This window comes from Myxine glutinosa, chromosome 4 (genome assembly GCF_964187855.1).
Source record: "Myxine glutinosa chromosome 4, kmMyxGlut1.1, whole genome shotgun sequence".
Taxonomy (NCBI): Eukaryota; Metazoa; Chordata; class Myxini; order Myxiniformes; family Myxinidae; genus Myxine; species Myxine glutinosa.
The window spans coordinates 160516754-160543982 of record NC_136264.1 but is presented as its reverse complement, the minus strand read 5'-3'; the positions used below and the strand labels follow the sequence as shown (position 1 = coordinate 160543982).

General features: G+C 45.6%; 1 protein-coding gene across 3 annotated transcripts in view; it reads right to left on the bottom strand.

Annotated features, from left to right (window-relative positions):
• The window catches only part of ALPK1 (alpha kinase 1), a 302227-nt gene that overhangs the window by 226862 nt on the left and 48136 nt on the right, over positions 1-27229 (bottom strand). The gene's annotated exons all lie outside the window — the stretch shown is intronic.

Genomic DNA, 27229 nt, shown 5'->3' with positions numbered 1-27229 from the left:
GGACCCGAGGATGTGCCTTTTCAAGGTTTCATATTAATCGGACAATTACTTACCGAGCTATGTCCAAAAAACGATTCAACCAATCAGAGAGCTTGCAGAGGGCTTTGCGAATGGACCAAACCATTCATGTAAATAGAGGGGGGGGGTTCTGTGGTCGTTGCGAATGGACCAAACCATTCACATCGAATCATCGAATCACATCGAATGGACCAAACCGTTCGCTTTGGACCAAACCATTGCATGTAAATAGAGGGGGGGGGGGGGGGGGTTCTGTGGTCGTTGCGAATGGACCAAACCATTCATGTAAATAGAGGGGGGGGGGGGTTTCTGTGGTCGTTACTGCCACGTGGTTTCAAAGTTTTTTTTTGTTGTTGTTGTTTGCACGCATGTTTTTTTGCACCCACGTACGGGCACGCCCTAGGATGTTTACACACACACACCCCTACACAATTTTTTTTTTTTTTTTTTTTTTGGCAAGGAACGGGCACCCACGTACGGGCACGTCCTAGCTTATATATAGTACGGGCATACCCTAGTACCAGCAAAATCCACCAAGGAATGGCTGAAAAGAAAGAAATGGAGGGTTCTGGAATGGCCAAGTCAAAGCCCGGATCTAAATCCCATCGAGATGTTGTGGGGGGATTTGAAACGAGCTGTGCATGCAAGAAACCCCTCAAACATCGCACAGCTGAAAGAATTCTGCATGGAGGAGTGGGCAAAAATTTCTCCCTGTGGATGTCAGAGACTGGTAGACAGTTATAAGAAACTAGCTGAGGTACCCGGCTTCGCCCGGGTTGAATAAGAGTAATACAAATATATGATGAAAAGAAGATGTATATTTTAGAGCAATATCACAGTACATTTCCTACATGACGTTTTTTCAATTTTCAATTTCTCAAAACTTCTGGGTATACAACATTTCTGGTTTTCTTACGTGGTGCCAAGACATAAAGATTGCTTGGTTTTCCAACCCTCGAGCAGCCCACGTACAGCTGGCCATGCTCAAACACTTGTTCCTCGAAGTTCAGGCCTACAACCTTCATTGATTGCCCCTGCGCCCTGTTGATGGACATAGCAAAACATAGCCTGATGGGGAACTGAATCCTCTTGAAGGAGAATGGAAGGTCAGGTGGAATAAGTGGTATCCTTGGAATGAATACTTTCTCTCCTCTGTATTGTCCTGAGAGGATGGTTGCCTCTAGGACATGCGGCATCATTTGCTGGATTGTCAATCATGTTCCATTACACAGCTTTGGTGGATCAAGATTCCTTAGAAGCATGATTGGTGCTCCCACCTTGAGAATCAACCTGTGTGTTGGGAGTCCTTGAGGCTGACGACTGTTGAGAAACTCAGTTGGGAGGTTTACTGCCTGATCTTCATGTCTCTTTGGCAAGAGAATCATAATTTCTTTCATGACCGGGCAGCGAACGTCATTATGTGCGACATTACGTCACCCCTACGGTGGTGAAAAACATTTGTTTTCCTTAGGAATATATTTAAAATAAATAAAATAGTACATAAATTAACAATAAAAGAAGCTAAAAAACAATTAAAAATACAATAAAAAGCACATTAAAAAATAATAAATATGTACGTACAGTATACTGTACGTAAGCGCAACCGCCGATTCTCATTCAAAACAGAGGCGACGTACAGTATTCCTTTACTGTGTCTGTGTTAGCCATGGGTCCCGAAGAAGGATAATGCTAGTGTTTCCAAGCGTAATGTGGTTACGATGGACGATAAGGTAAATCTGATTAAAAGGTATGGAAAAGGTGGAAAAGTGTCGGTGATAGCGCATAGAACTTATCGCGAATCGGAACCGCAATGTGTCATGGGATCGGAAAGGGGCAATAGCGCCGCCACAAACTACACCATGGAATTGCAGCTGGCCCGGTTTTTTAAACCATTGATATTAAAAGAAAAAGTAGCCAAAAACCACCGGAATTTTATGCTGATTCCGAATCTGTGTCTGAAACTTTTCTCCGATGTGTAGTTCTTGAGTTATAAGCGGACATCCAGACAGACACACAGACACTCCTGCTTTATTTATATAGATACTAGCTGAGGTACCCAGCTTCACCCGGGTTGAATAAGAATAATACAAATATATGATGAAAAGAACGTGTATATTTTAGAGCAATATCACAGTATCACAGTACATTATCTACATGACGTTTTGTCAATTTTCAATTTTCAATTTCTCAAAACCTCTTGGTATACAACATTTCTGGTTTTCTTACTTGGTGCCAAGACATAAAGATTGCTTGGTTTTCCAACCCTCGAGCAGCCCACGTACAGCTGGCCATGGGAAGTACCCGGCATTGCCGGGCGGGGGAAGGGAGGGGAGGAGGAAGGGGAGGGGAGGGGAACGGGGGGGGGAGGGGAGGAGAGGGTGGGGAGGGGAGAAGAGGAGGGGAGGGGAGAAGAGGGGGAGGGGAGAAGAGGAGGGAGGGGGAGGAGGAGAGAAGAGGAGGGAGGGGGAGGAGGAGAGGGGAGGGGGGAGGGGGGGAGGAGGAGAGGGGAGGGGGAGGGGGGAGGAGGAGAGGGTGGGTGGGGGGAGGTGAGGGGGGAGGGGGAAGGGGGGAGGGGGAGGGGGAGGGGAGGGGGAGTGGAGGGGGAGAGGGGAGGGGGAGTGGAGGGGGAGAGGGGAGGGGGAGTGGAAGGGGGGGAGGGGGAGTGGGAGGGGGGGAGGGGGAGGGGGGAGGGGGAGGGGGGAGGGGGGAGGGGGAGGGGGGGAGGGGGAGGGGGAGGGGGAGGGGGGAAGGGGAGGGGAGTGGGAGGGGGAGGGGGAGGGGGAGGGGGGAGGTGAGGGGGAGGGGAGGTGAGGGGGGGGGGAGAGGAGGGGGAGGGAAGGGGAGGGAGGGGGAGGGAGGGGGAGGGGAGGGGGAGGGGGAGGGGAGGGGAGGGGGAGGGGGAGGGGAGGGGGAGTGGGAGGGGGAGGGGGAGGGGGAGGTGAGGGTAGAGGGCGAGGGGGAGGGGGAGGGGGAGGGAGGGGGAGGGGGAGGGGGAGGGAGGGGAGGGGGAGGGGGAGGGAGGGGAGGGGGGAGGGAGGGGAGGGGGGAGGGGGGAGGGAGGGGAGGGGGGAGGGGGGGCTTCACACACCCAGGTTGAATAAGAATAATACAAATATATGATGAAAAGAACATGTATATTTTAGAGCAATATCACAGTACATTTCCTACATGATGTTTTGTCAATTTTCAATTTCTCAAAACCTCTTGGTACACAACATTTCCGGTTTTCTTACTTGGTGCCAAGACATAAAGATTGCTTGGTTTTCCAACCCTCGAGCAGCCCACGTACAGCTGGCCATGGGAAGTACCCGGCATTGCCGGGTGGGGGAAGGGAGGAGAGGAGGAAGGGGAGGGGAGGGGGAACGGGGAGGGAAGGGGAGGGGAACGGGGAGGGGAGGGGAACGGGGAGGGGAGGGGAACGGGGAGGGGAGGGGAGGGGAACGGGGAGGGGAGGGGAGGGGAGGGGAGGGGAGGGGAGGGGAACGGGGGGGAGGGGAGGAGAGGAGGGGGGAGGGGAGGAGAGGGTGGGTGGGGGGGAGGAGAGGGTGGGTGGGGGGGGAGGAGAGGGTGGGTGGGGGGGGAGGAGAGGGTGGGTGGGGGGGGGGGGGAGAGGGTGGGTGGGGGGGGAGGAGAGGGTGGGTGGGGGGGAGGAGAGGGTGGGTGGGGGGGGGAGGAGAGGGTGGGTGGGAGGGGAGGCGAGGGTGGGTGGGGGGGAGGCGAGGGTGGGTGGGGGGGAGGCGAGGGTGGGTGGGGGGGAGGAGAGGGTGGGTGGGGGGGGAGGAGAGGGTGGGTGGGGGGGAGGAGAGGGTGGGTGGGGGGGAGGAGAGGGTGGGTGGGGGGGGGGGAGGAGAGGGTGGGTGGGGTGCAGGAGAGGGTGGGTGGGGGGGAGGAGAGGGTGGGTGGGGGGGGAGGAGAGGGTGGGTGGGGGGGAGGAGAGGGTGGGTGGGGGGGGAGGAGAGGGTGGGGAAGGAGAGGGTGGGGGGAGGAGAGGGTGGGGGGGAGGAGAGTGGGTGGGGGGGGAGGAGAGGGTGGGGGGAGGGGAGGAGAGGGTGGGGGAGGGGAGAAGAGGGGGGGAGGGGAGAAGAGGGGGGGAGGGGAGAAGAGGGGGGAGGGGAGAAGAGGGGGGAGGGGAGAAGAGGTGGGGAGGGTAGAAGAGGGGGGGGAGGGGAGAAGAGGGGGGGAGGGGAGAAGAGGAGGGAGGGGGAGGGGAGGGGAGAAGAGGAGGGAGGGGGGAGGAGGTGAGGGAGGGGGAGTGGAGTGGGAGGGGGAGTGGAGTGGGAGGGGGAGGGGGGGGAACGGCTAGCTTGGCAAGCGATAGCAGGATTTTTACTTTTATTTTTACCTCAATGAGGGCTATATATATAGTCCGGGCTTGGCGCCTTCAAGTTCAACATAAAGTTTTTTAATGAAAAATAATGCAGATGTATTAACAATCCACCAATGCAAGTTCAGAAATGAATGCAGATCCTTTACTTTGCGATACAAACGCAATTCCCGCCATTTCCACTCACGATCAAGGCCTCCACAGTGATCGCGCCTCTTCTTCCTCCTACAACTTCGTCTCACTTCTTTCACTCAAAATGCACGAAATTCTGCCGCATGAAATTATGTAGAGGCCTCGTCGGGGGGATATATAAAATTGGAAGGAAATGGGAGCTAAAAAATAAAAGTGGAAGAACATAAGGAAATGGGAGCTATTCTGGACCCACAGCCAAACCCGACAAACCATTGCAATACACCCCGAACGTCTAACGCCGCCACAAACTACACCATGGAATTGCAGCTGGCGCGGTTTTTTTTAAACCATTGATATTAAAATAAAACGTAGCCTAAAACCACCGGGATTTTATGCTGATTCCGAATCTGTGTCTAAAACTTTTCTCCGATGTGTAGTTCTTGAGTTATAAGCGGATATCCAGATAGACACACACATACACACACAGACACTCCTTTATATATAGAGATATATATTATATATATATATAATACTAGCAGAAGTACCCGGCGTTGCCAGGCGGGGGTGGGGGGGGGGGGGGGGGAGGCAGGAGAGGAAGGGGGTTCATAGATATGCTGGTGGGTGAATGTGGTGTTCATCACGTTTCTGAGTTAAGTGTGATGGCGATCAGGACGTAGAAGAAGCCGTACTACCAACTTCGTACACTTCCGGAATTGTTTGATTTATTTGTATTCAAATGTCTGCTGATTGTTTTCTATTTATTTATGCGAAAGTGTATTTGTATATAACTGTCTTTAATTTAAAAAGACTTAAGCACTATCGAGGGATTTTTTTTTTTAACTCCAAAAAAACGAACCACAGAATCTTGTTTTTCATAGTCTGAGAGTCCTATAGATGCTTTTTTGCAAACTCCAAGCGGGCTTTCATGTGTCTTTCACTGCGGAAAGGCTTCCGTCTGGCCACTCTGCCATAAAGCCCAGATAGGTGGAGTGTTGCAGTGATGGTTGGCCTTCGGGAAGTTTCTCCCATCTCCACACAGGATCTCTGGAGCTCAGCCAGAGTGACAATCGGGTTCTTGGTCACCTCCATTACCAAGGCCCTTCTCCCCCGATTGCTCAGTTTGGCCAGGTGGCCAGCTCTAGGAAGAGCCCTGGTTGTTCCAATCTTCTTCCATTTAAGAATTATGGAGGCCACTGTGCTCTTGGGAACCTTCAATGCAGCAGAATTTTTTTTGTAGGCTTCCCCAGATCTGTGCCTCGACACAATCCTGTCTCTGAGCTCTGCAGGCAGTTCCTTCGACCTCATGGCTTGGTTTTTGCTCTGATATGCATTGTCAGCTGTGAGACATTATATAGACAGGTGTGTGCCTTTCCAAATCATGTCCAATCAATTGAATTTACCACAGGTGGACTCCAATAAAGGTGTAGAAACATCTCAAAGATGATCAAGAGAAATGGGAGGCACCTGAGCTAAATTTCAAGTGTCATAGCAAAGGGTCTGAATACTTAGTCACGCGAAAAAGTAAGTACATGTAAAGTTTTGTCCCCATGTTATCCCCATGTAAAGTTTTGACTTTTTCAACATATTTCAACATTGAGCTTTTTTTTCTTTCTTTTTTTTTCTTTTTTGATACTGAATCGAGGCTCGTGAAAGAGCTGACAACCACGAGGGAAAGACAGCACAGGGGGACCACGAGGGAAAGACAGTACAGGGGGACCGTGAGGGAAAGACAGTACAGGGGGACCGCGAGGGAAAGACAGTACAGGGGGACCACGAGGGAAAGACAGTACAGGGGGGCCGCGAGGGAAAGACATGGGGGCCGTGAGGAAAAGACAGTACAGGGGGAAACATTCATTAAAACACATTCAACAAAAAGACATCCAGGAACACAGTACAGGGGGACCGCGAGGGAAAGACAGTACAGGGGGACCGCGATGGAAAGACAGTACAGGGGGATCGTGAGGGAAAGACAGTACAGGGGGGCCGCGAGGGAAAGACATGGGGGCCGAGAGGGAAAGACAGTACAGGGAGACCGCGAGGGAAAGACAGTACAGGGGGACCGCGAGGGAAAGACAGTACAGGGGGACCGCAAGGGAAAGACAGTACAGGGGGACCGCGAGGGAAAGACAGTACAGAGGGACCGCGAGGGAAAGACAGTACAGGGGGACCGCGAGGGAAAGACAGTACAGGGGGACCGTGAGGGAAAGACAGTACAGGGGGGCCACGAGGGAAAGACAGCACATGGGGACCGCGAGGGAAAGACAGTACAGGGGGGCCGCGAGGGAAAGACAGCATATGGGGACCGTGAGGGAAAGCATTAAGGGAAAGAATGATCGTTTTAAGGCCATTTTTCCCGCTAGAGCGGGGGTTAGCCTTGCGGGCCCCATGACAATCATGGTTCCCTGTTTGTGGCAATGTTTTTATATATTTGATCTTCATTTTATATTTGATCTTCATTTCAACAATATTGATAGATAAAGGTGATATAATATAACAAATATCATGAAACATTTACATTTTGTAGTCCATTGTATAATTTAAATAAACATAAATGCAAATTTCGCATGTGGAAAAAGTAAGTACACCCCTACATTTATCACTACTTCAAATACCTAAAATTTGAATCAGGTGCACCAGCTCAGGTGCAAATGATTAGAACATCGTTAGCGAGGATCTTGGAGGAACCTGTCTTATTTAAACCTCAGACATTTAGTTTGGTTTGCTTTGTAATTGAAATGTGTGGCATCACCATGCCTAGATCAAAAGAGCTCTCAGAGGCCTTCAGAAAGAAGGTTATAGATGCCTACGAGTCTGGGAAGGGATTTAAAAAGATCTCAAAACAATTTGAAATCAATCATTCGACTGTCCGGAAGATCATCTTCAAGTGGAGAAGATTCCAAACAACTGCCAACTTGTTCAGGCCAGGCCGCCCCAGCAAGTTCAGCCCGAGAGCACACCGCAAGATGCTGAAAGAAGTCTCTAAGAACCCCAGAATGTCATCACGGGACCTACAGGTAGCTCTTGCCACTGTTGATGTCAAAGTTCACGAGTCTACCATTAGAAAGATGCTGCACAAATTTGATCTACATGGGAGGTGTGCCAGGAGGAAACCATTGCTGTCCAGAAAGAACATCAGGGCAAGACTAAAGTTTGCCAATGAACATGAACACCGAGGCAAAGACCAGCACTTCTGGAACAATGTGCTCTGGACAGATGAGTCAAAGGTAGAGCTATTTGGCCACAGTACCAGAAGACATGTTTGGCAAAAACCAAATACAGCATTTGACCACAAGAACCTGATACGAACTGTAAAGCATGGTGGTGGAAATATTATGGTTTGGGGCAGCTTTGCTGCATCAGGGCCTGGGCAGCTCACCATCATAGAATCCACTATGAATTCTTCATTGTACCAGAGGGTGCTTGAGGATAATGTGGGACCATCTGTCAGAAAGTTGAAGCTCAACCGAAGGTGGACCTTGCAACATGATAATGACCCTAAACATACCAGTAAATCCACCAAGGAATGGCTGAAAAGAAAGAAATGGAGGGTACTGGAATGGCCAAGTCAAAGCCCGGATCTAAATCTCATTGAGATGTTGTGGGGGGTTTTTGAACGACCTGTGCATGCAAGAAACCCCTCAAACATCGCACAGCTGAAATAATTCTGCATGGAGGAGTGGGAAAAAATTTCTCCCCGTCAATGTCAGAGACTGGTAGACAGTTATAAGAAACGCCTACTTGAGGTTGTTTCTGCCAAAGGGGGCAATACCACCTATTAGAGCCAAGGGTGTACTTACTTTTTCCACATGTGGAATTTGCGTTTATGTTTATTTAAATTATACAATGGCTTACAAAATGTAAATGTTTCATGCTATTTGTTGTATTATATCACCTTTATCTATCAATATTGTTGAAATGAAGATCAAATAGCTGTATGATGAAATATGTTGAAAAAGTCAAAACTTTACATGGGGTGTACTTACTTTTTCACATGACTGTATGTCAATGTGATGTTTCAGTTTTTTATTTTTAATGAATTTGCAAAATTTCTAAAATCCTGTTTTCTCTGTCACTATGGGGGTATTGAGTGTAGATTGATGAGGGAAAAAATGAATTTAAACGATTTCAGCATAAGGCTGCAACATAACAAAATGTGAAAAGGTGAAGGGGTCTGAATACTTTCTGAATGCACTGTACATACTTTATAGATGTACTCACATTGTAATTGTACATACTTTATAGACGTGCTTACATTCTTATTGTTCATACTTTATGGATGTACTCTCATTCTAATAATTACAGAGGTGGATGCAGGAATTTCAGGATGGGGTGGGGTGGAAGGGGGGAAATACCAAGGCATAGTGCAGAACAGGGCGGGGCAGAGGGTGGGCGGAGGGGATGATCTGTGGGTCTTCCCTGAGGAAATTATTTTTGAAATTGATCGTCAAAAACGGGATTTCATGTGCTCTTGGAAGTTTCTGCTGTTCCTTTCTTTCTTCCCTGGCCCCAACAGTTCAGCAGATTTGCAATGACTAATGGACTAAAGAGGCAAATTGGTGAGCAGACTTGACCAGCCGTTCCTTTGTCAAAACAAGTATGACCGCACTGCGGTCACAACCAGTGCCAAAATCCATTAACGGTCCGATTGGGAAACACGCATTTAATGCGCTATTAAAAGATGAAGAGCGTGTTTGGAAAACACACATTTAATGTGCTATTAAAAGATGAAGAGCGCGATTGGAAAACACACATTTAATGCGCCATTAAAAGATGAAGAGTGCGATTGGAAAACACACATTTAATGCACTATTAAAAGATCAACAGCACGATTGGAAAACACACATTTAATGCGCTATTAAAAGATGAAGAGCACAATTGGAAAACATACATTTAATGCGCTATTAAAAGATGAAGAGCGCGATTGGAAAACACACATTTAATGCGCTATTAAACGATCAGCAGCGCGATTGGAAAACACACATTTAATGCGCTATTAAAAGATCAACAGCACGATTGGAAAACACACATTTAATGCGCTATTAAAAGATGAAGAGCGCAATTGGAAAACATACATTTAATGCGCTATTAAAAGATGAAGAGCGCGATTGGAAAACACACATTTAATGTGTGATTAAAAGATGAAGAGCGCGATTTGAAAACACACATTTAATGCGCTATTAAAAGATGAAGAGCGCGATCAGAAAACACACATTCAATGTGCTATTAAAAGATGAAGAGCACGATTGGAAAACACACATTTAATGTGCTATTAAAAGATGAAGAGCGAGATTGGAAAACACACATTTAATGCGCTATTAAAAGATGAAGAGCGTGATTGGAAAACACACATTTAATGCGCTATTAAAAGATGAAGAGCGCGATCGGAAAACACACATTCAATGTGCTATTAAAAGATGAAGAGCACGATTGGAAAACACACATTCAATGTGCTATTAAAAGATGAAGAGCACGATTGGAAAACACACATTTAATGTGCTATTAAAAGATGAAGAGCGAGATTGGAAAACACACATTTAATGCGCTATTAAAAGATGAAGAGCGCGATCGGAAAACACACATTCAATGTGCTATTAAAAGATGAAGAGCACGATTGGAAAACACACATTTAATGTGCTATTAAAAGATGAAGAGCGAGATTGGAAAACACACATTTAATGCGCTATTAAAAGATGAAGAGCGTGATTGGAAAACACACATTTAATGCGCTATTAAAAGATGAAGAGCGCGATCGGAAAACACACATTCAATGTGCTATTAAAAGATGAAGAGCACGATTGGAAAACACACATTTAATGTGCTATTAAAAGATGAAGAGCGAGATTGGAAAACACACATTTAATGCGCTATTAAAAGATGAAGAGCGTGATTGGAAAACACACATTTAATGCGCTATTAAAAGATGAAGAGCGCGAATGGGAAACACACATTTAATGCGCTACTAAAAGATGAAGAGCACAATTGGAAAACACACATTTAATGCACTATTAAAAGATGAAGAGCACGATTGGAAAACACACATTTAATGCGATATTAAAAGATGAAGGGCGCGATTGGAAAACACGTTTAATGCGCTATTAAAAGATGAAGAGCGCGATTGGAAAATACACATTTAATGCGCTATTCAAAGATGAAGACCGCGATTGGAAAACACACATTTAATGCGCTTTTAAAAGATAAAGAGCACAATTGACTTGACTTCCGCTTGACAATTGACAATTGACTTGACTTCTGCTTCCGGTCTTGCCGGCGAGGTTTCGTTTATTCACAGCTGTCCACGCTCTCCATCGAAATAGAAGTCAAGTAATTGTTCCCATTTGTATTTTCGTTAAAACTGTATTTATTTTATGGTGTGTGTACGTATAGTGTGTCCCGAGGAAGATTCTCGGTGTAAATCTTTCATACCTGTATAGAAAATCGTGTTAATTCGTGTCATGTCTTTTGGGGCCTTGAACCGTGTCCGACCTTGAGGCTTTGTTTTTCTCTCAGCGGTCCGTCGTTTGTGCTCCAATAACTTTCGTTCTCTGTTTTTCCCAGTCTTTTCACCCCATAGCCTACTTCCTTGTTTAAAATCTCAACTCAAAAACAAACAAACAAACAAAAAAAAACATTTCCTTCTCTGTTCTTATTTGTTGTCCTTATTCGTTTATTCGTTCTTATTCATTCGTTCATTCTTCGACCACATGTTTCTCCCCCATTTCCCCAGATAGTTTTCACTGTGAAACTTTAAAATGTTTAAACTTTCCCCTCAAGTTCTGTATTCTGTCGTATATTATAACACCTTTTTCTTCTCCTTCTTCTTCTTTAAAAGGGTGCTTTCGACTTGCTCACCAAATCTATTCATCCCCAAAAAAAAATCCATCTCTTACAGTGCCTCTTTCATACATTCCCTAAACTCTCCTGCACTCCATCCTCCCTCCAGCGTCCTTAAACTTATTTTTGACTCGAAGGTCACAAGAAACTCATTTCGCAATAAATGTTCGTTTCCCATTAATCGTACACTTTCTAAAATCCAATCTCACTCCTCCCCTCCAAATCTTCCCCATCACCCCTCCCATCCATATCTTCCCCATCACCCCTCCCCTCCAAATCTTCCCCATCACCCATCCCTTTCAAATCTTCCCCTTTGCCCCTCCCCTCCAAAGCCTCCCCATCACCCATCCCTTTCAAATCTCCCCCATTGGCCCTTCTCTCCTAAACTCCCCCCACATCCCTCCCCTCCAAGACTCCCCCTCACCCCTCCCCTCCAAATCTCCCCCATATCCCATCCCTTTCAAATCGCTCCGCTTGTACCTTCACTCCTAAACTCCCCCCTAATCCCTACCCTCATAAACTCCCCCCTCACCTCTCCCCACCCTCATTTATTCTCCATTTCCCCCCTCTCACCCCTCCTCCTCAAAGCGTCCTCCCCGCTTCTTCCCCCTTCCAACTCTCACCTCCATCTCCCCCAACCTTCTGCCTCGCTCTTCCCCCTCCTCAAATAACACCTCATTGTGCCTCACCCAATCACCATCAAACCTTTTGTCCGCCCAATCCTTCCCTTTCTCCGAGCTATTCTGAAATCTCTGACACACCGTCCAGAGCTCTCCCTACCTCTTCCACCTCTTCCACATCTTACCCTACCCCTCCTCCCCCCTGTTCTGTATCTGATGCTCCCCCTTCCTCTTCATTAACGGTATGGACCTCAAACATCCGGGGCCTTCGTTTAAACTTAACTGATCTCTCCATACAGGTTGCTTCTGACAAACCAGACGTGATCTGCTTAACAGAAACTTTCCTCCTTCATGATGTCTCTGATTCCTTAGTGTCTCTCCCAGGCTACTCCCTCCTCCGGTATGACAGACCTGAGCCTTGTGCTGGAGGTGGGGTTGCTATCTTTATCAAAAACTCTCTTCCTCACTCGCCCTGCACTGCACTCTCTCCACCTCACCCCCATGAATACCTCTGGCTACGGCTTCCCCTTCGCTCCCACCTCTTGTTCATATGTGTGTTGTACCGCCCACCAAACAGTGATGACTCCATCTACATCTCGCTGTCTGATAATATGGACCAACTTCTATCTACTCATCCCAACTCTCTCTTCCTCATATGTGGTGATTTCAATTGTCACCATGCCAGTTGGCTGGGTGTGGGTACCTCTCTCACCAGCCATGGCTCCTCAGCAAAGGACTTCTGCGACTCACTGGGACTGACACAATCTGTCAATTTCCCGACCGGGATCTCAGTCAACGGAGCATCTTCTCTTCTGGATTTGGTTATGACTAACTTCCCTGAAAATGTCTGCTGCTCTTCTTCTGCTCCAATCGGCTCATCTGATCATGTGCTTGTTAAAGTGGACATCTCTCTGACCATTCTCAGGGAGCCTGCTCAGCGTCGACGAGTCTGGCATTTCACTCAGGCCAACTGGCATGGTCTTCAAGCAGCCATCAATCATCTGGACTGGTCTCGCATCTCTACCACCTCTGACATCAACTCATCCTGGGAATTCTTCCAAAGTAAATTGCTCCCTCTCATGCACAGATTTATCCCATCTCGTCTTCAGTTGTCATAACCTTCCTCCCATCCATGGTACACGGAATCTTGTGGTGAGGCTGTTGCCCAGAAACAACTTGCATTCGTCTCCTGGAAAGCAAATCCAACGGAAGGAAATCTCATTTCCTTTCACAAAGCCCGAAACAAGTGTGTGTCCACCCTCAGGAGAGCCAGAAAACAATATCTCTCCGTTCTCAAGACCGAACTCTCTTATCTGTCTCCCTCTTCCAAATTCTGGTGGCGTCTGGTCAAATCTGTTTCTGGTGTTTGTTCCCCCTCCATCCCCTCCCTTACCTCAAACAGCTACACAGCTGACTCCGCACGTGAAAAAGCTGAATGCCTCAACTCTGTGTTTGCCTCTAAATCTTGTGTCCCAAACCCATCCCTCTCTGTACCCACCGTACCCAGCTGCTCCTGGACTCCGTGTCCTTTCCTCCTGACAAGGTGGAAAAGTTTCTGTCAACCCTCGACTCTGATTCTGCAACTGGACCTGACGGCATCAGCCCACGGGTCCTAAAATCCTGTTCTTCCACTCTTTCACTCCCTCTCACTGTTCTCTTCACCCTCCTTTTGCTCAAGGTCAACTGCCATCTGCTTGGAAATCAGCCAACATCATGGCTTTACACAAAAAAGTGCAAAAACAGATCCTAGCAACTATAGACCAATCAGCCTTCTCCCAATTATCAGCAAAGTCATGGAATCCATCATTGCTTCGGATATGAAATCTTTCCTCTTCTCCAATAGCTTGATCTCTGATCATCAATTTGGTTTCAGACCAGGTCACTCTACTCTGGACATGCTGCTTCTGCTGTCTCAACAATGGATGAAGGTCCTCAATGCCAAACAGGAAATTAAAGCTGTCTCCCTTGACATATCACGTGCCTTCGATACGGTCTGGCACCCCGCTCTGCTCACCAAACTCTCCTCCTTTGGTATCCATGGAAATATCCACGCATGGCTGGCGGACCTCCTCTCTAGTCGTAGTCCACATGTAGCCCTGAATGGGTTTCTCTCATCTCCTCTTCCTGTTCAGGCTGGAGTTCCCCCAAGGCAGTGTTCTGGGCCCTGTGCTTTTTCTGGTCTTCACCAATGATCTCTCTGACTCTCTTGAAAATCCGCTCTATCTCTTTGCTGATGACTCCACTCTCTGCCGCTCCATTCCTCATCCCTCAGATCGGCAGTCTGCAGCCTCCTCACTCTCTGCAGACCTGGACAAAATCACAGACTGGGCAAACAAGTGGAACATGTCTTTCAATCCTGACAAATCTCACACTCTTACGATGTCTCTCCGAAAAGACCGACTGGACAACCCTCCCATCTACTTTCTGAATAATCCTCTCCAAGAAGTTCTGTCACTCAAGCTTTTGGGTCTCACTATCTGCCATGATCTTTCCTGGGAAAACCACATTTCCAAGCTGGCCTCCAAAGCCAGTCGCCGACTGGGCATCCTCCGTCGTGCGAAGTCCTTCCTTGGCACACCTGAGCTCCTCACCACATACAAGGCTTTCATCCACAGCTCAATGGAGTACTGCTCTCCCCTCTGGGCTGGTGCTCCTGCCTCACACCTAGCTCTTCTTCACGCTGTTGAAACCAAAGCGTTCAGAATCATTGGAATCTCCCGCGATGACGCTATCTCCGAGGGCCTTTCACTTACTCACCGCAGGCAGGTTGGTGGTCTTTCCGTCTTCTACCGACTCCTCTCCGGCCTTGCTCCCTCAGCTCTCTCTGGGCTCTGTCCCCCAAATATTCCTCGCACAAGTTCTGCCTGCAACCCTCTTATGGTTAAACTGCCAAAATCAAGACTCTCTGCTCACCTTCACTCCTTCATTCCTCTTTTCTCCCACCTCTGGAACAAACTCCCTCACTCTCTTCAATCCCACTCCTCCCTCCAGGTCTTTAAAACAGCTGTTCACCACCATCTCTTATCTTCCCCCATCCAAAACCTTGATCTTTTCTACCCCCGCTAATTTCACCCTAAATCCACTTTTTTGAAATACCAACTTCTTTCCTGGAAGTCCTTGGTGTCCTTGCGTTTTATACCTATCCTGCCTCCCCCCCAAGTCCTCTCCCTCCCACACATCTCCCGATGTCCCTGCTCTCAAATGTTGTGTTTGTGTGCTTCCCCTTCTCTCCCCATCTTGTCTACCGCTCCCCTTTTTATATACTTTGTTTGCTTGTTTGTTTGATTTGTTTGATTGATAAATGTTAGTTCTTTCACGAGCCTCGATTCTGTATTCAAAAAAATTTTTTTTTTGGGAAAACACACATTTAATGCGCTATTAAAAGATGAAGAGCGCGATTGGAAAGCCTTTTGACGTTTTGACCTTTTTGACCTTTTGACTATTAAAAGATGAAGAGTGTGATTGGAAAACACACATTTAATGCACTATTAAAAGATGAAGAGCACGATTGGAAAACACACATTTAATGCACTATTAAAAGATCAGCAGTGCAATTGGGAAACACACATTTAATGCGCTATTAAAAGATCAACAGCGCAATTGGGAAACACATTTAATGCGCTACTAAAAGATCATCAGCATGATTGGGAAACACATACTTAATGCGCTATTAAAAGATGAACACGACAACACCTCTCAGCACGTGTGTGTACTGTAAACACATAATTCACTCACACATTAAGAGAAAGTTGAATGGTGTGCACCACTCTGTATCTGTCACTGGACTGCATCCAATATCACTGCAAATAACTTATCATCGAAAATCCAAAGGAGGGGGGGGGGGGGGGACGCACCTCCACGCCCCACAACCCCCCCCCCCCCCCCACCCCCCATTTCACTTATAAATTGTACACACTTTATAGAGGTACTCAGTTGAAGAGAATAGAATGTGTGCTACTGGCTACCACTAGGTGGCGTTTGTGGCCTACATTGGCACATTCAGTGTGGACAGACAGACCGACAGACAGACAAACAAACAGACCAAATGCAATACCCTCTCATTTGGCGAGGGTAACAAGACGAAGCATTGAACAATGCATTGACAGAGTATATATAAATTACAGTAGATCTGAGGACCAGTGTCGACTCTAAGGCTATTGGCTATGGATGTAGTATTGAGGAAAGGGCACGCTGGATTTAGAAAGAACTAGGGCATGCCCGTACTATATATAAGCTAGGACGTGCCCGTACGTGGGTGCCCGTTCCTTGCCAAAAAAAAAAAAAAAAAAAAATTTGTGTAGGGGTGTGTGTGTGTAAACATCCTAGGGCGTGCCCGTACGTGGGTGCAAAAAAACATGCGTGCAAACAACAACAACAAAAAAAAACTTTGAAACCACGTGGCAGTAACGACCACAGAACCCCCCCCCTCTATTTACATGAATGGTTTGGTCCATTCGCAACGACCACAGAACCCCCCCCTCTATTTACATGAAATGGTTTGGTCCAAAGCGAACGGCTTGCGGTGTTTGGTAAAGAAATCGCCATAGCTCGGTAACTACTTGTCCGATTAATTTCAAACCTTGAAAAGGCACATCCTCGGGTCCCCAGCAATATACCTGGCAAGTTTCAAGTATATCGGACCGGTAGTTGTCGAGAAACAGCGGTCACAGACAAACATACACACATACAAACACACAGAGATTAATGGAATTATAGATAGACTAGGGCATGCCCGTACTATATATACACAAAGAATTAAGTTAAGCACCCCCCCGTTTTTTTACAACCTCGCACATTACAAGTTTGTTGTCGTCAAAACAGTGTAATATACCCATGATATTGCTATATTTTCTGGAGAAGTGATATTATGGTCACATAAAAACATAACAATCATGCCGTTTTCAATATTTTATTCTGAATAATTTAAGGTGAAATTTTTTGGGAATTTTAGGCATATTTTCACCTCAATTTAAGTATGGAGCTATAGGTCCATCACGGACAGTGTGGATGACGTTTATGTTTTCTAACGTACAGTCATTGTTCTGAGAAGACCTCTAGCGATCTTTGCGTCAATAACGTGTGTAGGACCCACGTGATCGGATGGAGCAAGGTGCTGTGACAACCATCCCCTGGCCTGCGTACAGTCCTGACCTGAACCCCCTCGAGCACGTTTGGGACATGTTGGGACGACAAATTGCGAAGATGGTCCCTCCAATAGCCAATCTGGATGAATTGGAACGTGCATTACATCGGGAATGGAACAACCTGCCACAGCAACGCATACGACGGCTTACAGGGTCTATGAGACGTAGGGTTGAGTCAGTGATCCGATCACGTGGGTCCTACACACGTTATTGACGCAAAGATCGCTAGAGGTCTTCTCAGAACAATGACTGTACGTTAGAAAACATAAACGTCATCCACACTGTCCGTGATGGACCTATAGCTCCATACTTAAATTGAGGTGAAAATATGCCTAAAATTCCCAAAAAATTTCACCTTAAATTATTCAGAATAAAATATTGAAAACGGCATGATTGTTATGTTTTTATGTGACCATAATATCACTTCTCCAGAAAATATAGCAATATCATGGGTATATTACACTGTTTTGACGACAACAAACTTGTAATGTGCGAGGTTGTAAAAAAACGGGGGGGTGCTTAACTTAATTCTTTGTGTATATAAGCTAGGACGTGCCCGTACGTGGGTGCCCGTTCCTTGCCAAAAAAAAAAAAAAAAAAAATTTGTGTAGGGGTGTGTGTGTGTAAACATCCTAGGGCGTGCCCGTACGTGGGTGCAAAAAAACATGCGTGCAAACAACAACAACAAAAAAAAACTTTGAAACCACGTGGCAGTAACGACCACAGAACCCCCCCCCCCCTCTATTTACATGAATGGTTTGGTCCATTCGCAACGACCACAGAACCCCCCCCTCTATTTACATGCAATGGTTTGGTCCAAAGCGAACGGCTTGCAGTGTTTGGTAAAGAAATCGCCATAGCTCGGTAACTACTTCTCCGATTAATATGAAACCTTGAAAAGGCACATCCTCGGGTCCCCAGCAATATACCTGGCAAGTTTAAAGTATATCGGACCGGTAGTTGTCGAGAAACAGCGGTCACAGACAAACATACACACATACACACATACACACATACACACATACAAACACACATACACACAGAGATTAATGGAATTATAGATAGATAGAGGGTGCAGAGATCAAAGTGTCATTCTAAGAACAGTAAAAGAACAATGTGATGAATGGATTTCAAGTCATGTGATAACTTTCATCGACTGTGAAAAAGCATTTGACTGTGAACGGGGATGTGATGTGGAGTATATCAGAAGGGTATGGAATACCCAGAAAGTTCATCATAATGAGAAAGAACAAACAATGGATACAAATGCAGTGTGATCTGTAATGGAATTAAGTCGCCAGAATTTGAAGTCATCAGAGGAGTCAGACAGGGATACATGCTCTCTCCACTACTGTTTCTACTTGTAATGGACTGGGTATTAAGGAAGATTACAGACACATGACAAATATGGAATACACTTGTCCATTTGGAAGAGCCCAGCTTTTCAGATGGCATATCCGTTTTCTATCGGACACCAAGCAAAGTACGCAAGATGAAGTGGATAGGCTCCAAGAGAATGCCATGCAAGTAGAACTGAAAATCAACAACAACAAAACAGAGACATGCATCAGACAACATGTGGAATGACTTGGCCATATGAGATGTTGACAAGGTAACATATCTAGGGTCTATGGTCACTTTACTAGGCAAGTGGGGGGAGAGGGAGATGATCTTTGTAGATGGTCTACAAAGAATACATAAAACAAGAGCAGCATTTTGAGAATGGGATCAAAAATCTGGAAATCAAAAAAATACAACAAACTAGAAAGCATCTGAAAATGCAAAGCCTGTCCACATCTGCTTTGTATTCAGATGACTTCTCCTCCTTCCGTATGCTAAATATGAAGAAAACATTGATTGCAAGTGAGCAAAGGAGGTAGAAAACAAAAATACAAAATGAAAATTGACGATTTCATGCAATCTTGACCTTTAACATTTTGATCTAGAAAGAACAACCGGCTCCTAGCTTTTGATTGATGAACCAATTGAGTGACCCAGTATGCAAATTCTTAAAATGTCAGGTTAATTGGATGAAAATTGATGATTTTATGTGATGCTAACCTTTGACCTTTTGACCAAATTATTAATTTACCTTCTCCATATTCTCATAATACAGCTTTGTTGAAACTTTGATGACAAAACTACAACAACAACAACAACAACAACATGCATTTTAAGGCCATTTTCCCTGCTAGAGCGGGGGTTAGCCTTGCAGTCCCCATGACAATCTTCTCCATTTTGCCCTATTTTCTGCATCTCTCCTTGTTAACCCCCTTGACCGCATTTCTTCTTCCACCATCTTTAGCCAAGTCTTTCTCGGTCTTCCCCGTCCTCTACGTCCTTCTACATTCATTTCCATCACTCTTCTCAACCAGTCACTTTCATCCTTCCTCAACACATGACCAAACCATCTCAACCTGTTCCTCTTCACAGCATCAATCACAGGCTCTATTCCCATCATCTTTCGCAATTCATCATTTGTCTTCCTCTCTCTCAACGACACTCCGCACATCCACCGAACCATTCGCATTTCCACCCTTTCCAGCCTTCATTGCTGCTCTACGTTCGTTACCCATGTCTCGCTCCCATAAATCATAACACTTCTCACACATGCAGCATACACCTTTCCCTTCAGCTTCAACGACACTCCCCTCCTCGTCAGCACGCCACTCTGTTCCCGAAACTTCTTCCATGCACATCTCACTCCAGCAACCGTTGCCGAGTATGATCCACCTTCTCCAATTAGCACGTACTGAAAAAACTTTGATTACAAAACTGAAATGGTAAATTGAAATTTTAGGTCAATTGGATGAAAATTTATGATTATGTGATGCTGACCTTTGACCTTTTGACAAAATTATTAATTTGGCTTCTCCATTTTATCACAATAAAGCTTTATTGAAAATTTCATGAGAAAAGCTCAAATGGTAAAAAAAAAGTAACGGCACACACACACACACACACACACACACACACACACACACACACACACACACACACACACACACACACACACACACACACACACACACACACACACACACACACACACACACACACACACACACACACACACACACACACGTGATTGCAAAACCCCGTCTCCCGCGCAGAAAAAAGAAGTTTTTAAAATTTTGCCAACAATGTAAAATGTTTCCTATGAATTAGATGTGAAACATGGAAAGTCACCAAAGTCATTGCACCGAAAGTAGAATACTTTGTTCTTTGCTGACATAAAAGTAGATTTTGCAAATCTTCTGCCGAGATAAAGTGAGCAAAGGAGGTAGAAACTAGAGGACTTGAAAGAAAAACATCACAGAGGAAACAAAAATGACGAAGTGGAGATGGATTGGACATGTTCTGCATATGGAAAACAACATCACAAAAAGAGTGATGCACTGGAAGTTTGATGGTCTAAGAAGGGTTGGACGACCTAGAAAGACCTGATGGCACACAGTATGGTGGAAAAGAAGCTGATGGAGCTAGAAACCACCTGGGCACTGATCAGTCATTGGGACCAAGACAGACAAAAGTGGCATGAGTTCCTATCAGGCATGACAGGGTTATACAGTCACATGAAAAAGTAAGTACACCCCATGTAAAGTTTTGACTTTTTCAACATATTTCAACATACAGCTATTTGATCTTCATTTCAACAATATTGGTAGATAAAGGTGATATAATATAACAAATATCATGAAACATTTACATTTTGTAGTCCATTGTATAATTTAAATAAACATAAATGCAAATTTCGCATGTGGAAAAAGTAAGTACACCCTTGGCTCTAATACAGGGGCGGGCAACCCCCGGCCCGCGGGCCACATCCGGCCCGCGAAGGCTTAGCGTCCGGCCCGGCACCCTGCTAGGCTTTATTATTGCAATCCGGCCCGCGGACCTCCCAGTAAAACTCATATCATTTGTAAATGTAAGAGTTTATATTTAGCCGGTCTGAATTCAAGAAAGGGACATTTTGTCTTCAGCACCGTCCTCTTCCGGAAGACATGCGCACGGGGAACTGTCTTGCCTAGACACCGCCTGCTTGCTGATAGGCGGTGTTTTCAAATCAGCCGGCATGTGATACGGACGTCCTTCCGATTCAGTCAGCTTGCGACAAACGTTGGTGTCTGGGACAAATAACTTGCAACAAAGAGGTAAGCGACGCAGAGTTCTCTAAACCTATTTCAATTTTCACTTTCTTTCAATTTGCTTTGTTTTGTTTGTTAGAACATGTTATTATCTTTCATTTGCTGCGTTTAAATAATTTTATTCTCCCTTTTTATTTGTAAAAATAAAAATATAACGAACTTTCTATTTGTAAAGAAAAAAAATATATAACGAACTTTCTGTTTGTAAAAGAAAAAAGAAATTGACGAACTTTTGTTTAAAAGGAAAACGAAATTGACGAACTTTTGTTTAAAAGGAAAACGAACTCTTTAAAAAAAAAAGTATGCAGACTGATTCATTTCCTGTATTTCAGTTTTACGGTGAAACTGTGTCATATTCAGCGTTGGCCACGTGCGCGCAAAATAAATACATTCATCTGTACAATTCGTCTTCCGAGATTTTTTGTGCCCCAGATTGCTTGCTGTTACATCATTTATTCATTGCTGATATACCTAATTTTCTTCCTTTTCAGCTCATCATGTCTGCGACCCAGCGTGTTAAGAAGAGGAAAGTGGACCTCGAGCGTCGGATCTTCAACCCTGAGTGGGAGAAGTACTTCTTCATCGAGCGCTTTGGACAGGCCCAGTGCCTCATATGCTTGAAGACTTTGGCTGTCCTAAAAGAGTACAACGTGCGCCGCCACTGGGAGACAGAGCACCGCTCGTCAAACTTCGCGTCGGTGTCTGCCACCGAAAGGAAGGACGCCATGGTTAGACTATCAGGCAACTTGGAGAAACAAACTTCACTCTTCCGCAAGCAGAATACTGAGGCCGAAAAGGTGACGCGCGCCAGTTATGAAGTCTCCCGCATCCTTGCTCGCCGAATGAAGCCATTCGCGGATGGGGACTTCATCAAGGAATGCCTCCTCACTGTAGTGGACTCCGTCTGTCCAGAGCAGCGTTCCGCCTTTGAGAACGTGAGCCTTTCGTCCCGCACCGTTCGTCGCCGCATCGAGGATATGTCGGAAAACGTGCACGACTCACTCAAAACACGCAGCTCAAATTTCGTCGCCTTTTCCCTCGCTCTGGATGAGAGCACCGACACAAAGGACACGGCCCAGCTGTCCGTTTTCATCCGTGGCGTCACCGCTGACTTTCAAGTGTGTGAGGAATTCCTCCAGCTTGTCCCGCTGCGCGACACCACCACTGGGAAAGACATCTGCGACGCCGTGCTTCTGTGTGTTGATCAGCACTCCCTGGACCTCTCCCGTCTTGTGTGTGTGACGACCGACGGTGCCCCGGCGATGGTTGGTGAGAAGAAGGGCGCCGCTTCGCTGCTAGTGCGTCACTGTGCAGCCGCCGGATACACTCAGCCCATTAACAAGATGCACTGCATCATCCACCAAGAGTCCCTGTGCGCTAAGTCTGCCAACCTCGTTGGTGTCATGTCTGTCGTGGTGAAGGTCGTCAACTCCATCCTCTCCCGCAGCCTTAACCATCGTCAGTTCCAGGCACTGATGGACGAGGTGAACGTGCACTACAACGACCTGCTCTACTTCTGTGAGGTACGCTGGCTGAGTCGTGGGGCCATGCTGTCTCGGGTGTGCGACCTACAGCAGGAGATTGCCACCTTTCTACGTCAGAAGAACCTTCCCCACGCTGATCAATTCTCTGATCCGCGGTGGCTAGCTCGCCTGGCCCTGCTCACGGACATCACGGCGCACCTGAACACCCTCAACATAAAGCTGCAAGGCAAAGACATTCTCGTGACAGACATGTACGCGCACATCACTGCCTTCGAGGTTAAACTGCGCTTGTGGGAGGCTCAATTGGCTTCTGGTCAGTTTGTGCATTTTCCTCGCCTTGCTGCATGTGCCCCTGACGATGTGGACCTGGGCACTTGCGTTAGTGTCGTCAACTCTCTACGTGAGGAATTTGCTTCCCGTTTTGCAGGAGTCAGGGTGCTGGCTGCGGACTTCAAGCTTTTCACTGCTCCCTTTGACTTCCCCGTGGAAGACGCCCCTGCCTCCTTACAGATGGAGTTGGTGGAGCTGCAGTGCAACGATGAAATGAAGGCGAAGTTCCGCACCTCTTCTCCATTGTCCTTCTTCCGCGACACCGTTCTCCATTCTAACAATTTTCAAAAATACATTGCCCATGTCCAACGCATTGTGGCCATGTTCGGCAGCACCTACTGCTGTGAACAGCTCTTCTCGAAAATGAAGTACACGAAGTCTCACCTTCGCTCCCAACTCTCGGACCGCCACCTCAATGACATTCTTCTGTTGTCTACCTCAACCATCGAGCCAGACATGGAAATACTTCTTCATGGCAAACAGCACCAGCAGTCTCATTGATTTGTAGAGTGTTCAATGCAATTTTTGTACAATCAATTCATGTAAACAAAATATAGTAATTCTGAGATTTCGTTTTTCACTCCGGCCCGCGATCTCCTTCCAAAAGTCTCATCTGGCCCTCACTCTGAAAAGGTTGCCCGCCCCTGCTCTAATAGGTGGTATTGCCCCCTTTGGCAGAAACAACCTCAAGTAGGCGTTTCTTATAACTGTCTACCAGTCTCTGACATCGACTGGGAGAAATTTTTGCCCACTCCTCCATGCAGAATTATTTCAGCTGTGCGATGTTTGAGGGGTTTCTTGCACGCACAGCTCGTTTCAAATCCCCCCACAACATCTCGATGGGATTTAGATCCAGGCTTTGACTTGGCCATTCCAGAACCCTCCATTTCTTTCTTTTCAGCCATTCCTTGGTGGATTTACTGGTATGTTTAGGGTCATTGTAATGTTGCAAGGTCCACCTTCGGTTGAGCTTCAACTTTCCGACAGATGGCCTCACATTATCCTCAAGCACCCTCTGGTACAATGAAGAATTCATAGTGGATTATATGATGGTGAGCTGCCCAGGCCCTGATGCAGCAAAGCTGCCCCAAACCATCATATTTCCACCACCATGCTTTACAGTTGGTATCAGGTTCTTGTGGTCAAATGCTGTCTTTGGTTTTCGCCAAACATGTCTTCTGGTACTGTGGCCAAATAGCTATACCTTTGATTCATCTGTCCAGAGCACATTGCTCCAGAAGTGCTGGTCTTTGCCTCGGTGTTCATTGGCAAACTTTAGTCTTGTCCTGATGTTCTTTCTGGACAGCAAAGGTTTCCTCCTGGCACACCTCCCATGTAGATCAAATTTGTGCAGCCTCTTTCTGATGGTAGACTCGTGCACTTTGACATCAACAGTGGCAAGAGCTACCTGTAGGTCCCGTGATGACATTCTGGGGTTCTTAGAGACTTATTTCAGCATCTTGCGGTCTGCCCTTGGGCTGAACTTGCTGGGGCGGCCTGGCCTGAACAAGTTGGCAGTTATTTGGAATCTTCTCCACTTGTCAATGATCTTCAAGGACAGTCGAATGATTGATTTCAAATTGTTTAGAGATCTTTTTAAATCCCTTCCCAGACTCATAGGCATCTTCAACCTTCTTTCTGAAGGCCTCAGAGAGCTCTTTTGATCTAGGCATGGTGACACCGCACACTTCAACAACAAAGAGCAAACCAAACTAAATGTCTGAGGTTTAAATAAGACAGGTTCCTCCAAGATCCTCTCTAACGATGTTCTAATCATTTGCACCTGAGCTGGTGCACCTGATTCTAATTTTAGGTATTTGAAGTAGTGATAAATGTAGGAGTGCACTTACTTTTTCCACATGCGAAATTTGCATTTATGTTTATTTAAATTATACAATGGACTACAAAATGTAAATGTTTCATGATATTTGTTACATTATATCACCTTTATCTATCAATATTGTTGAAATGAAGATCAAATAGCTGCATGTTGAAATATGTTGAAAAAGTCAAAACTTTACATGGGGTGTACTTACTTTTTCACGTGACTGTATATAGTAAAAGTGAACCTACCTACAGCCTAATTATTATAATATATACCAGTGGGCACTCGCACCCTCTGGACGGGAGTACCTCTTTTCCCACTGGTGGAATCCACTTCCACATTTTCTTCAATCTCGTTATTTTCTCCAGGTCTTCAATACAGTTGCTCACCACAATCTCATATGTGACAACTATGAAATGACATAGTTGTCCAAAATCATGACATTTTCGACCCCGTTAACATCTCTACCCCAAACCCACCTCCTTCCAAATTTCCAGTTTTTCAATTTCCAGAATTTGCATATGTATCTATCTTGTCCACCCTTTGCATCCTCCCCTACCCCATCTCCCCCCCCCCCGCCCCCCACTTCCCTTATTTGTCCAAGTCTCTCTCTATTTTATACATCTACCCTGCTGTTTGTGTTTCCCCACTCTTTCTTCTGTTTTGTTCTGTTGCATCCTGTTCTGTTCAGTGTTGTCGCTCTTTCACGAGCCTTGACCTAGTATGAAAAAGCAAAAACAAACAAGAAAAAGCAATCAGAGATTGCAGACCCTCACCATGACGTGTTTTTAGTGGGTTTTTTAAGGCTTGTGTTAAAACAAATATGGCGGCCGAACCACATGACCGATGACGAATCATTATTGTTTTTTCCACCCTAGATGATGCTCAAGAAATTTCATCTTGATCGGGTGAAGTTTTGTACTTGTCGAATTACGACGTCATAATGGAGGTACACATATGACATCATCATTAACATATGTTATTCCCCATGGAGAGTTCTTTACAATGAGCCAGGTCTCAATTTTTTTTATGCAGTACTTTTGGAGATATAGAGGTGCAAAGTTTTTCGGGTTTTCAAAGATGGCGTCTGTACCACGTGACATTTGACGTCATAATTATCATTTTAAAATTCTACTGGAGGGGGTTCACCTATGGTGAAAATTTCCTGTCAATCGGACCAACGGTTGCAGAGAAAATCATATATATTCTGTGCGGACAAACAGACAGACAAACAAATGAAAAATCACTCGTAGAGCAACACGTGGCAAAAGAGAACAAAGTAGAATAGCACTCAGTAGCGCATCCTTGTGGCCCCAAAAATTAATTGGTGGTTGAATTCAGTGACGTGATTTGCAAATTGTCTTCAAATTTTGAGTTAATCGGATGAAAATTGACAATTTTAGAAATTTGACCTATTTTGACCTTTTGGCCTATGTTGACCTCAAAAATAGTTGGTGGTTGAATTCAGTTAGCTGATATGCAAATCCTCTTCAAATTTCAAGTCAATCAGATGAAAATTGAGGATTTTAGAAAATTGAAAAAAGTGGTTGACCTTTGGCCTATGCTGACCTTATGACCTATGTTGATCTCAAAAATAGTTGGTGGTTGAATTCATTACGCTGATATGAAAATCCTATTCAAATTTCAATTCAATCGGATGAAAATTGAGGATTTTAGAAAGTTGGCAAAAAGTGGTTGACCATTGACCTATGTTGACCTTGTGACCCATATTGATCTCAAAAATAGTTGGTGGTTGAATTCAATTCGCTGCTATGAAAATCCTATTGAAATTTCAAGTCAATTGGATGAAAATTGAGGATTTTAGAAATCGGTAAAAAAGAAGTGGTTGACCTTTGGTCTATGTTGACATTGTGACCGATGTTGATCTCAAAAGTATTTGGTGGTTGAATTCAGAGTCCATATATGCAAATCCTCTTGAAATTTCAAGTCAATCGGATGAAAATTGAGGATTTTAGAAATTTGACAAAGTTGGTGACCTTTGGCCTATGTTTACCTATTGAGATTTTGACCCCAAAAACAATAGGCTTCTTGCTTATGACCAACTCAACCATTTGGTGAAGTCGGTTCAAAATTGTGACCTGGAGGCGACTGACATACAGACAAACAGACAGACACACATTTGAATAACGCACAAGACCAACCAATATACTTGAAAAAACTTCGATTTTCGCAGGTAACAAACAAACAAATGGACTCAAATGCAGTACCCTCTCTTCTGGCGAGGGTAACGAGAATGGCACTCGGTCGAGTGCATACCTCTTGCGGGCTGAATAGTTTACGTTTTGTCTCCCACTGATAGGCCGGATCTTTACTGAAATCCAATAAATTCGTCCTTATCACACATCCAACCCA